Source organism: Cnephaeus nilssonii (genome assembly GCF_951640355.1).
Source record: "Cnephaeus nilssonii genome assembly, chromosome: 17".
In the NCBI taxonomy this organism is placed as follows: domain Eukaryota; kingdom Metazoa; phylum Chordata; class Mammalia; order Chiroptera; family Vespertilionidae; genus Cnephaeus; species Cnephaeus nilssonii.
This window is the reverse complement of record NC_137088.1, coordinates 40,361,783-40,373,937: the sequence shown is the minus strand read 5'-3', so window position 1 is coordinate 40,373,937 and position 12,155 is coordinate 40,361,783.

Here is a 12,155-nt window from a genome sequence, read left to right as displayed (position 1 = left end):
GACGTGGTAGCATATGTAAAGTTTTATTTCCTGTTCCTACTGTTTTACATTGCATTGTGAGCCTTTCGCCCACTGTGAAAAGTTCCATTGTGTGGAAGTATAATTTACTTTACTACTATGTTCTTTTTGGATATTTAGGTTGTTTTAAATATTTTACTTGTATGAATAATGCAGGGTACCTCTTTGTAAATGAATATTTAATAGTATCTTATATTTTTTTATCAGATAGAGGACTAGAATTATGATTACTGAGTAAAGAATAGAGAGGGTTATCTTTAAAGCTAACTGCATATGTATGCGCATGTGCGCGCGCGCGCGCGCGCACACACACACTGGCGCTCAGCTACAGGATGGTGTATCCACCTTGCGGGGTGTGTGGTCGCTGCTACTGCTCCCTGCTCAGCAGTACACATTAGCATTGCTATTGCCTTTTTTTGGGGGTGGGATGGGGGGAGAATTTGATCCATCCATTTAAGAAATATTAAGCACCTATTATGTTATAGGCCCTAATCTATAAAAGGGGGGAGTATAGTAGAAATAAAACAAAGTCCTTGCTCTCATTAAACTTATATCTAGCAAGGAAACTGGTAATAAGCAAATGCATAAATGTACAGTGTTCATCATTATACGGTTGCAATGAGCTGTTATTACAAAAAGCATCGGCCAGTGGGGTGTGGTGAAATCTGCCACCAATTATCTCTGAGGCCCCTTTCAGATTCCTGGGCAAGATGTACTCTTCATTTGGGCCCGTTTATTTTGTAGCTAAGTACATTCATTTATTAGCTCATTACTTTGTTCTACATAATCCCTTTAGGTTTTGCAGTCCTTTATTACATAGCGGTCCCCAAATTAGTGCGGTGTTTTTATTCTTTTATTACATTTATTGTAATGATTTGTATGCCACAAAATTGACTTGAACAAAAGATTCAATATGGAGAGCCATGATTACTTGAGACTTTTGCATGTTTTCTTTCTGTTTTTGTTGTTTTCTTTCAATGGGGCTAAGGAATAGTCAAGGAGCAATAGTACCTTCTTGCCATCTTTAGTGTTTGTCATTGTGTGGTTAGAGGAGAAAAAGGAGATTTATGAAAATCCTAACTGCTTCAGATATTCAGAGTACATGTTGAACATGACAGATATAATTATGAGGAGAGTGTAAAGTTCTCAGAACTGTGCCTGGCCCACAAAAAAGGCTCAGTAAGTTTTAGACGTTGTTGTTGTGATTATTTTATGGTGATTTATCACTGTATCTCTGAGAATTGCTCACAGACTCTTGGGCCAGATGAACTACATCTTAGGGTCACTTTCTTATAAGTACCGCGCGCTAACCGATTGCGCCACTGGAGCTCCATTAGGGTCACTTTCTTACTCAATTTTGCGTAAGCACATTCATCGAATAGTTCTGTTCTCAAACATCCTAGCAGATCTGATTTTCGTCTCCTCTCTCCTTTCTTAAAATCTTCAGGTAAAGTCTTTTGATTTCTGGCTACAACAGTTTCCCCTCCCTTTCCTAAGACAGAGACTTGTTACACTCAGACACGATTTCTACTCCGCCCAGCTCTCCTGGTTCAGTGCCTTTGTGGTGACCTCTGTTATGTGAAACCTGCCGAGATGATCGATCTTCTTTTATGACTGTCTATCCCATAGGATTATAATATTTTGTGCACCCCACCAACAGTAGCATCCTTCACCAGTTCTCCAGTTATTGGGAGATTGGAAACATTTTGAAACATGTATTCTTATTTTGGTTAATGAACTTTGGACTTTCTTGGGAGGATCTCCCCCATCTCCTGCTCACAAATAAATTTCCTAGGCGTTTCTTCTTCTTTCCCTTCCTTTCTTCTCCCACATTCCATGCTGGGGAATTCTCCATGGGCATGTGGGCAGGTTGATTTTCACTTTGGCTGCACGCTGGAATTATCTTCTGCAGTTTAGAAAATACTGTTGTTGGGTTCCTAGTCCCAAAGATTCTTTCTTAATCTCTTTGGGGCAGTGGTTATTAAAGTGTGCTTTTGTGTGTTTTCACAAGACTTCTGGTTGATTCTGCTGCATGCCAAAATTTAAGAACCACTGGTCTTGGGTGGCCTGATCCTGGGCCTTTAATGAGATAATTGTCAGGGGCAGCCGCTGTTGAGAATCCTCTGGATCAGGTCATCTTAAGAAGTATTGGCATTTCAAAAGTAATCAAACTTTTAATGACAAGGGTTCTGTATACACAGAAGTAAAACTTTTATTCATTTGTCAGCTCCTACTGGTGGACACATGGTAGGCTGAATTATCACATTGTCTCTGAATGAAGCTTAGCTTTCAGCTTTCTAGATCGAGACAGCTTTATTATTGATCCCTTGTGCCTTCTTCTGGAAAATTGTATATCATCGATAAAGCTTTGGCATGGGATATTGAGTTAGGCTGATTCTTGCATTTCGCTGCGTTCCTAATTAAGCCAGTTTGTATGAAAGACTTGACAGACGAGACTTGGAATCAAATGTATTGATTTGCATATTGATTTTCTTTGAAACTTGTGGTTGCCACTGTATATCACACCCAAGCAGCGTCTGCTTTGTTTTGATAAGAAAGATAATTCAGGTGGTTGGGCTTATTGCTTAGGCTGTTAAATTGCAAAATAAAATAAAAGTTAACCATTTTCTTTTACAGCAGGTGGAGGAAAGGTTCAGATTCAAGTTAAAGTGACTAGACTGAGTGTTGACAGGATGCATTTATTTCCCCTGGATTTAACAGTTCTGTTTATCTCTAAAACATCCTCAGGCAATTCTATGGTGCTTCTCTACTTTAACATACTTAGAATCCCCTGGAAGGCTGTGGAATACAGGTCCCTACACTCCAGAGTTTCTGATTCAGTAGGTTTAGGGTCGGACAGTTGACAAGTTCCCAGGTGACTGGGCTGCTCCTGCTGGTGGTGGTGGAGGACACGCTTTGAGAACCACTGTTCTCAAGCATTTTAGATTATATCTCATAGTACAATAGTACATTATTACATAGGGTATATCTCAGAGAAAATGGTAAAAATGATCTTCCAAAGGTTACCCAAGAATGTGTTTTATCACAGGGTGTAGAAATGTGCTAGAATGATTCCAAAACGTTTGCTCTAAATACAAATTTCATACTCTCCTTATTCCATTTGTAGCTATGGGGCCCCCATCCTCTCTAATAAAAGAGTAATATGCGAATTAACCATCACTCTGCTACACAAAGCCACACCCACCAGCGAAGCCACGCCCACCAGCCAATCAGGGTGAGTATGCAAATTAACCCCAACCAATATGGCTACCAGAAGGGAGGCTTGGGCTTCCCCGGCAACAGAGGAAGCCAAGCTTTCCACACACTCTGGCAGGCCCAGGCCTCCACTCAAGGATACAAAGTTTCAATTATAGAAGGTAAACAAATCCAAACAGAAAGGGCGGCAGCCACGGATCCAGCAGGAGGCTTGGCTCCGCTCCAGGCTACAAAGTTTCAATTGTAGAAGGTAAATAAATTCCAGATACCAGGGCCTCCGCTTGGGTTTCCAGGGGCGTGGCTGGCCTGCAAACCACCACAGGCCCCTCGCCCAGGCTGCTCCATGCCCCAAGGGAACCCCACCCTGATCCAGGACACCCTTCAGGGCAAACCAGCTGGTCCCCACCCCTGCACCAGGCCTCTATCCTATCTAATAAAAGAGTAATATTCAGATTGACCATCACTCCAACACACTAGATCAAGATAGCTGCCCCTATGTGGTCAAAGATCCTGCCCCCATGTGGACACAAGATGGCCACCACAAGATGGCCAGCAGGGGAGGGCAGTTGGGAGGGACCAGGCCTGCAAGGGAAGGCAGTTGAGAGGGACCAGGTCTGCAAGAGAGGGCAGTTGGAGGTGATCAACCCTGCAGAGGAGGGCAGTTAGGGGTGACCAGGCTGGCAGAGGAGGGAAGTTGGGGGCAAACAGGCTGGCAGGGGAGCAGTTAGACATCAATCAGGCTGGCGTGGGAGTGGTTAGGGTGATCAGGCTGGCAGGCAGAAGTGGTTAGAGGAAATCAGGAAGGCAGGCAGGCAAGCAGTTGGAAGCCAGCAGTCCTGGATTGTGAGAGGGATGTCCGGTGGGATCGGGCCTAAACGGGCAGTCGGACATCCCTCAAGGGGTTCCAGATTGGAGAGGGTGCAAGCTGGGCTGAGGGACACCCCCCTCCCGCCCCCGTGCACAAATTTCATGCACCGGGCCTCTAGTAATAATATAAAATAGCCATCCAGCTCAGAGATTTGACCTTACCATGTCCCCTCACATCATGGGAATATTGTCTGTAGTGCTGAACTAACATCATTTTCCAGTTCATATCCCACAAGGATTTATATCAACTAGTAGTGACGAGCCACGTCTGTTTTCTGGGTCCATGGCATCTACAGCGAGAGCACCCAAAATTAGATTGTGAAAATTTCCGTTGCTACGGAATGCTCTCAGCTTTAGCATGTCCAAATCTATCATGATAAGCCCATACTCCACCGAAAAGGCAGCCTTTGTACATAAAAACTCTGTTACATAAATCCTTTAAGAGAAAAGAGGAGATTCCTACATCCTACCTCCTAACTGCAAGGAATTTACCATGGAAGCTGGCAAATGCTATGAACCAGGGCTCCTCCTCAACTAGAACTGGTGGTTGATCATTTCATCTGCCCCCTCTGCCTGGCACAAGGTGGTGGTCAATAAATGTCAGCTGAACTTAGGGGGAAGGGATTTTGGAAAAGATCATTTTACGTGGGTCTGAGAATGGGCACCTATGGAAGCCCCGATGGAGGTGTGAGGAAGCCTGGGTGGATCTGGGGCAGTTACGGATCGCTCCTGGGGCGGCGAGGGCCTCGTTGGTCATTATGATTGCTGTTCCCCATCCTGCCTACAATCTTGCCTTGCAGTAAGCAGTGTGTGGGCCAGGCTTGTTTTTAAAACACAGTCTTCAGGGGTTGTCCCTTGATAGCCAGTTCCTTACTTCAAGAAGCTGGTAATACCTGGTGATACCAATGGAATGTTACTGAGGGGAAGAGAGATTGAATTTTTTTGGTATTTATTTTTAGCTGAGACCTCAAGACACGGGCCCTGAGAGACTGCCTATTTCAGTTGCAAATATAATCATGTTGATTGTCATATGGCTATATCATGATGTACATTTACGTCTTCTGAACTGCTTGGTGTGACTACTCTAAGGTGACAGGTTAGTGGTGCTGCTGTTTAGGTCACTGGAAGGGCATGTGTTCCTAGCTCTGCAGAGCCACGTGGACTGGGGAATAGCAGCAATTATTTGTGATTCTGCCCCAAATGTTGGTCTGAGGAGGAGGGGTTGGTGCGTGAGGCTGAAGTGGCGGCCGAGTCTCTGTTTCATTTAAAGATGGGCTCCTCCATCCTCCCTACATTGGGCCAAAGGGGACATTTTATTATTTTTAAAATTTTATTTTCTTACTGTAACATATATTCATACTCCTTGTAAAATAAAATATAAAAGATGCCTGGCCTGTGTGACTCAGGGGTTGAATGTTGACTTATGAACCAGGAGGTTATGATTCGATCCCTGGTCAGGGCACATGGCCAAGTTTCAGGTTCGATCCCCGGTAGGGGCATGTAGGAGGCACTAGGGGAATATATCAGTTAGATCCCTCTCTCTCTCCCTCCCTTGCTCTCTCTATAATCAATAAAACATATTTAAAAAAAAGACAATACACAAAGGAATAAAGAAGAAAGTAAAAAAATAAATCACCTGACACCCAATCACTTTGAGATGACTCTTTAAAAATTTTGGTTTTTATCTTTCTGGATTTTAAATATATCCTTGGCCCTACCAGTCAAAAAGATTGGGTTGAGCTTTATTTTCCACAATTTATATTTAAAAACAATAAATTTCCTTGCAGTTCCTGCATATTAAATTAATATTTTAATAATATGTTTCTTAACCCATTAGCCCCATGGAGATTCTGATGTGGTGCCTAACTCTGCTGAAACATACAGTTTATGATTTGAAAGACTTAAAAGCTAGTAGGGAACTATCACTACCTTTGGCTTCATTGGAAATTATGAGAGCAGATTGATTGGAGAGGATATGAAAATCTGAGCCCATTGGCCCTTGAATGTCCCAGAGTTCTGAGAAATTTCCCTCTAAGGGGATGAGGAAACTGGAAATGCAGATGGGGGTTTATTGTTGGCCTATTCACTCAGCGGACATCTGTACTGACTCTGGGTCAGGCACTGGTGTCCCAGAGACGAGGGAGATGCAGCACTGCTCACAGTGGTGGGCATAGCCATGTACACAAGTTATGATAGGATGTGATGATTCTATTTCAGGGATTTTAGAGAGAAAGCTGTGGGACCGCAAAGGGTATGATACAGTGATTAATTCTCCCTGGAGGCACTAGGGGAATATATCAGTTAGATCCTTTTTTCGTGCAAATGAAAACTCAACATAAACTTAAACAAAAAACAAAATCCTGCCCCTTCCAAAATTCAGCAATTCAAATAGTGTCATTAAAAATATGCCTCTTGTTTCCTTGTCTTGACTATTTCTTCCTCAGTAAAGGCTCTATTTTTTTTGCAAGCTCTTTCCATGTGATGGAGGAATATGGTCTGCTGTTTCCCCCCACCCTATAGCCTCAGGATGACTTTATCAGATTATTTTGTTCAGGCCTCTTTCCTAGCAGTGGGTAGGAGCTCTAGGGAGAAGGTGTCTGGACCAGCTGGTATCACCTGCCCATCTTTGAACCAGTCCCTGTGTCCAGCATTTTCATTGTCTAGGTTTAGGTCACATGACCTTTCCTAATGGCTCCCTTGAATGCTATGTACTGAGAGTGGGGAAGGGTTGTGTCCTAAGTCAGCAGGAATGGATGCTGGTAGCTGTCCACTATTGGAAGGGCTTCCCTGGAGGTGACACTTGGCTTGCACTTTGCAGGATGAGTGGTCCTTCTTACCACGGAAAGGCTTTGAGTGTCAGGGAAATGATTTGGTGGCCGAATCAGAGTATGCGAAAGAGAAGGCAGATGGGGTGAGGCCACAAACAGAGGAGACATGAATCCAAACTGTGAAAGGCCTTTGAGACTACACCAAGGAATTTGTATGAAGGTGCCAATGGAAGCTTTTAATGGCTAAATGATATGGTTAGTTTTGACTCTTAGGAAGGCAGCTCTGGTGAACAGGACTGAAGATGGATTTGAATGGGGAGAATCTGGTTTTGTCAGAAAGAGGTATAATTCTATTGAGTGTGGCATACTCCGTTTGCCAGCTCCAGAATGGAGGCCTGGGGCACCTGGCTGAGGATTGTGGAGGAACAAATGCCAATGGGTTAGCAACTTCTGTCATCTGAATGGGACAGAGGGTGGTGGGGTACAGCCTATGCATTCGATGATCCTGATCAAGCTATTGCAAATGAGGGGTTATTACAGTTTTAACCCCCTACCTTTTTTTTTCCCAAAAAGAAAAAGAAATTTTTAACAACTTGCATGTCCCTTATGTATTTGTCTATTTATTACCATCATTTTATTATTTGTTGACAGTAGACTAGGATAGTCATATTTCAATATGGCTCCCCTTATATATCAGTGAAACAACAAAACATTGCTATTTGATCCAATATAAGTGGAACATATATATGTTTTTTAAAGTAAGAAATTCCTGCTTAAAAGTGTCTTCCTGAGAGTGTTCTGGGAACTGAACAGTGACTGGTATTCCCTGTGGTAGCAGCTGTCACATGGCCCCTACTCTTTGGTCTTGAGATATAAATTTTCATCTAATTTCTCTTGGCTCGAGTCTTAAGGCATAATAAGAGATGTATTTGATTGAACTAATTTTTTTTAGGTTTCGTACTCTTGGTATATGGATGACTAGATTAATTTATAGTGCTATTAATCTGTTGCCCTTCATCAGCCATAAATTCAATTTCCTGCATTAAGGTATAATTCTAGAGGGGATAGGATAAGGACAGATTTCAGGCCATGAATATCAAGTTATTAAAGATGAATGTGCGAATGACTGTGAGGAACAAAATGAACTAATGGACTTTTTAAAAGTAAATATTTTAAGATGGACAGCCACTTAGTACCCTCTTTAAATGTATGAACATAAGTGGTGAAACCAGACTCTTCGAGATCTGATTCCTCCCTACCTTTTCAGCTGCTTCTGTCGACATCGGCCTGCTTCTACTTTATTTCTCTACCTGGCACGATTTTTTTTTTTGCCCACTCACCATTTTCCAAAGGCCAATTCATTGGCCACTGCTAGGAGGCATTTATTGATGTCCCCTCCCTTCTTTCCTTCCTATCCCTTAAACATGCGTCCATTATTTCACTCACCCTGCTTGACTGCAATGATTTATTTGTCCACTTCTCTTCTCTACTTGATGGTAGAGCTTATTTGTGATGTAGGGTATAGTCTACTCTGGTGGGAGATCCATAAATGCCTGCTGGATTGATCGAATGCCAGTGTCACAGGTATCTCAGGAGACTCTCTGAACCTTAGTATACAGCAGCAGAAAAACATTGAGATTAGCTCCTTTCCCAGCCTCCTAATGCCAGGGGCACGGAAGACCTCTGTGTGAAAGGGTTTCTAAGTTGAGATGTTTCAGTGGAGTCCAGTGGCCTCTTCATTAATTGTTGGCGGATTTGAAACAGGCACGGTCACCACTGACACGGCTGAGTAGATCAAGGGGGTGTTACTCACCTTTGTGAGCGCCTTGCTCTCCCCAGGTGCCGGGGACCACACACTGTCTGCTGCTCGCTGCAGGGGCGGCCCAGGGTCAGGGCCTTTCATTGCTGATGCTCTGTGTGGGGCCTCCCGTGGATCACGTGCTGCTTGTTCCTCCTGCCAGTGTTTTCTTCATTAGAGTGTGGCCAAGTGGAAATTACATTCTGTTACCAAGCCGTAGTAGCGTGAACCTCTCTATAAAAAACGAGTTAGCCCAAACCCAGGCGTAGGCAGAGAGCCATTTCTCCACTCCTGACTTCACAATGGGACTGGGGCAAAACCCTTGCTTGATAACACTCTGCTGTCGTCAGAGAGAGCTTCCCTGGTCACCCTGTATGAAGCGGCACTCCATCACTCCCCATCCTTTACCCTGCTTTAATTTTCCTTGTACCGCTTACCACCATCTCTGCTCAGCGTCTTCCACTGGCTTCCATTTGTCTTGGAACAGAACCCAGACCCCTCGCCATGGCCCGCTGACCCTGCAGGATCTGCCTCTGCCTTTTTCTCGGCTGTCCTGGCCCTTCCACTCCTACTCATAAGCTCCGTCACACTGGCTGCTGCTTCTTCTCAAAAGTGGGAGCTCGTCTCTGCTGCAGGGCCTCTGCATATGTTCTTCCCCCACACGTTTGAATGGGTGACTGCTCCTCATTACTCATATTTCAGCTTCACTGTCCCTTCCTCATAGAGGCTGTCCCTATCGATAATGGCCCTGTTCTCTGCTCTGTCATCCCATTTTATTACCCTCATGCCACAGACCTGCTTTCTGAAATTATCCTGAAGTGTTTCTTTAAGTGCACCTCCTTACACTTAATGCAGGTTTAATGAGGGAAGTCTTTTTACTTGTTTCCTGCTCTGTCCTCACTCCCAAAATGATGCCTGAGTTTTGTTAGGTGCACCTTAAATATTTTTGAAATGAATGAATGAAGCCCTTGTGAATTAGGGTTTATTTCACTAAAAGGAGTGTGTGTTCATAACAGAACCACAGAAGGCATTGGAGAAGGAACTCCGGACCCAAACCCAGTCTTTCTCACTCCATCAGGGAGGATAAGGTTAGATCCTTTTAATCTCAGAATATAGGGGGTCAGTTATTACTGTGTAGGAGGGCATTATAGCTAAACACAAATCAGCCACTCAGAATTGGAGAATCCACAAATCAGCCACTCAGAATTTGAGGTGAAGGGGGAGAGAGAATTGGAGAGTTGTTAAGGAGGCAGTTAATTTATCATCTCTGCCAATATTTGAAAATCCACCATTAGCCTCTTGCTCCTCCTTTTCAGCTATATGTTTGTCCATCGTCGCTCTTTTGGCTATCTTAAGCTGCAAAAAGTAAGATGAGTGGCTACAGGACAGGATTTTGCCCAGTTAGTTTCTAAGGCGGAGTCACAATCTCTTGAATACCTTCAGGGGCCAGAGAAATAACAGCAATGGGTGCATTCCTGTGTGCCAGGAAGTAGAGTGGTGGGCAGGTGAGCTGGAGAGCATATTCCCACTGTCAGGGGCCCACAGTGAAGATGAGAGAAGTCAGCAGCCAGATTGGGCCCGTGGCTGGGCAGCCTGAATGATTCCGATTTTATGACTATTATTCTTAACCAACCAGTGCAAGTTTCCTGTATGCAAACATTTGTTAACTTCAGTTCAGTGTCTGTTAATTTAAGATTTTGGTGCATGACAAACCAAATTGATTCATGTGGGTGAAGAAGTAGGCTGAGATTTTTAAAAAATTGAGAGCATCCTAATCGCCCATTTTATTTCCTTCTTTCACTTAAGGACTTGTACCTAATACATTGTGGTTAATTAATCAGAATTAATGGTAAATTATTTGCTATGTTGTTGTTTTCTCAAAATCCCAAAGTCCCTGTTTTCTTAGTATTATTTATGGATCATTTACATAGATGTTCTCCTAGAAGTATATTTGAATAGGATATTTGGAAATGTTATCTAGAGCTGTTTAAAAGAGGCTATAATGTTGCTAATTATTTCTAATAATGAAATTATTATAGGAGCATGTCTGTTTAAAAGAAGATTAAATTACCCATTATCTGATGATCAGTTGGAAGGGAGAAAGTGTATCAGACAAATGGTAATAGTAAGTTTGTTTTCTGGGGAAACTTCAGAATATATTTCTTTTCCTGCTCCATGGGTACCCAATGTAGAAAATTTAAAATGATTAGCTTGGAACTGTGGTTTGTAATAACAAATTAATATCAGGCAAGATTTGTACTAGATAAATTACCTAGCTATGGAATCCAGATGATTTAAAAGTGAATTAATAGCCGTTAGGATTGCAATGCCAATGGAAAGAGGCTTGGTGACACGGATCAACACTGGCCTCAGGCAAGTCATTGGCTCTCTAGTAAACAACTCCTGTCCCCTGTGTAGATAGTTCATTCCAGCAAGAGACTTCCGAGTCCAGTGTGACTTATTGACCTCGTATAGACCTGTCCCCCCGGGTACTTCTTTAAATTTAGCTCTATCTGAGAGTAACTGGGTCCTGATATCTAAGTGCCGTTGAGTAGCCTACGTGAAATGGCGTGCGGTGTGAGAGCATTAGCACATGACAAACTGTATATCAACCAACCGTCTATTATTATCTCTTTTCCCACTTAAGGTTTAGCGACTGGGACTGAGAGGTGATATTAAACTGACCTTTCACCCCAAGACTTCTCTTTGCAGTAAAGTTAAGGCATAGTGATGGGCAAGATGATCTATCATTAGGATAGTATCAAGGGACATGAAGGAGATATGCAATTTTTCTTTTTAAAAAATGTTTTTATTGATTTTAGAGAGAGAGGAAGGGAGAGGGAGAGAGAGAAACATTGATGTGAGAGAGAGAAAAATCGATCAGTTGCTTCCTGTATATGCACCGACTGGGGCTCAAACCCACAGCCTGGGCAATGTGCCCTGACTGAAATTGAACCAGTGACCTTTCGGTTCACAGGATGAAGCTCAACCAACTGAGCCACACTGCAGGGCAGAGATATGTATGTTTCAATATGCTAGTTCCTCACAGAGTGCTCTGTCTGATGAGGCACACTCTTCTGAGCCCTGGCTTCACTGCCGGTCCTTGGCCACCTGCGTTAGAATCAGCCTGGGAGCGTGTGGGCTGTGCAGACTCTGGAGTCCTGTGTCAGACCCGCTGGGCTGGAATCGCCATGGGGGAGGGCTCAGGAGTCTGCATGGGAACAGGTATGCATATGGGGAACAAGTTAGTCTTCCTCCACTAAATTCTCATTTATCTCCTTCATCTGCGCGTGACCCACGTGGGAGAAGGTTTTATTCCTCTTACATTTCCAGTGAGTCCTACAGAGCGGGGACTAATGATGCTGTTGACTGAATGAATGCATGAGTGCATTTCTACTTCATTTGCTTCTTTCACTGACCATGGATGTGATATAATGAGATTATGCTTTTGGTTTTAAACAGCAATGTAACATAGGGAAAAAGAGTAA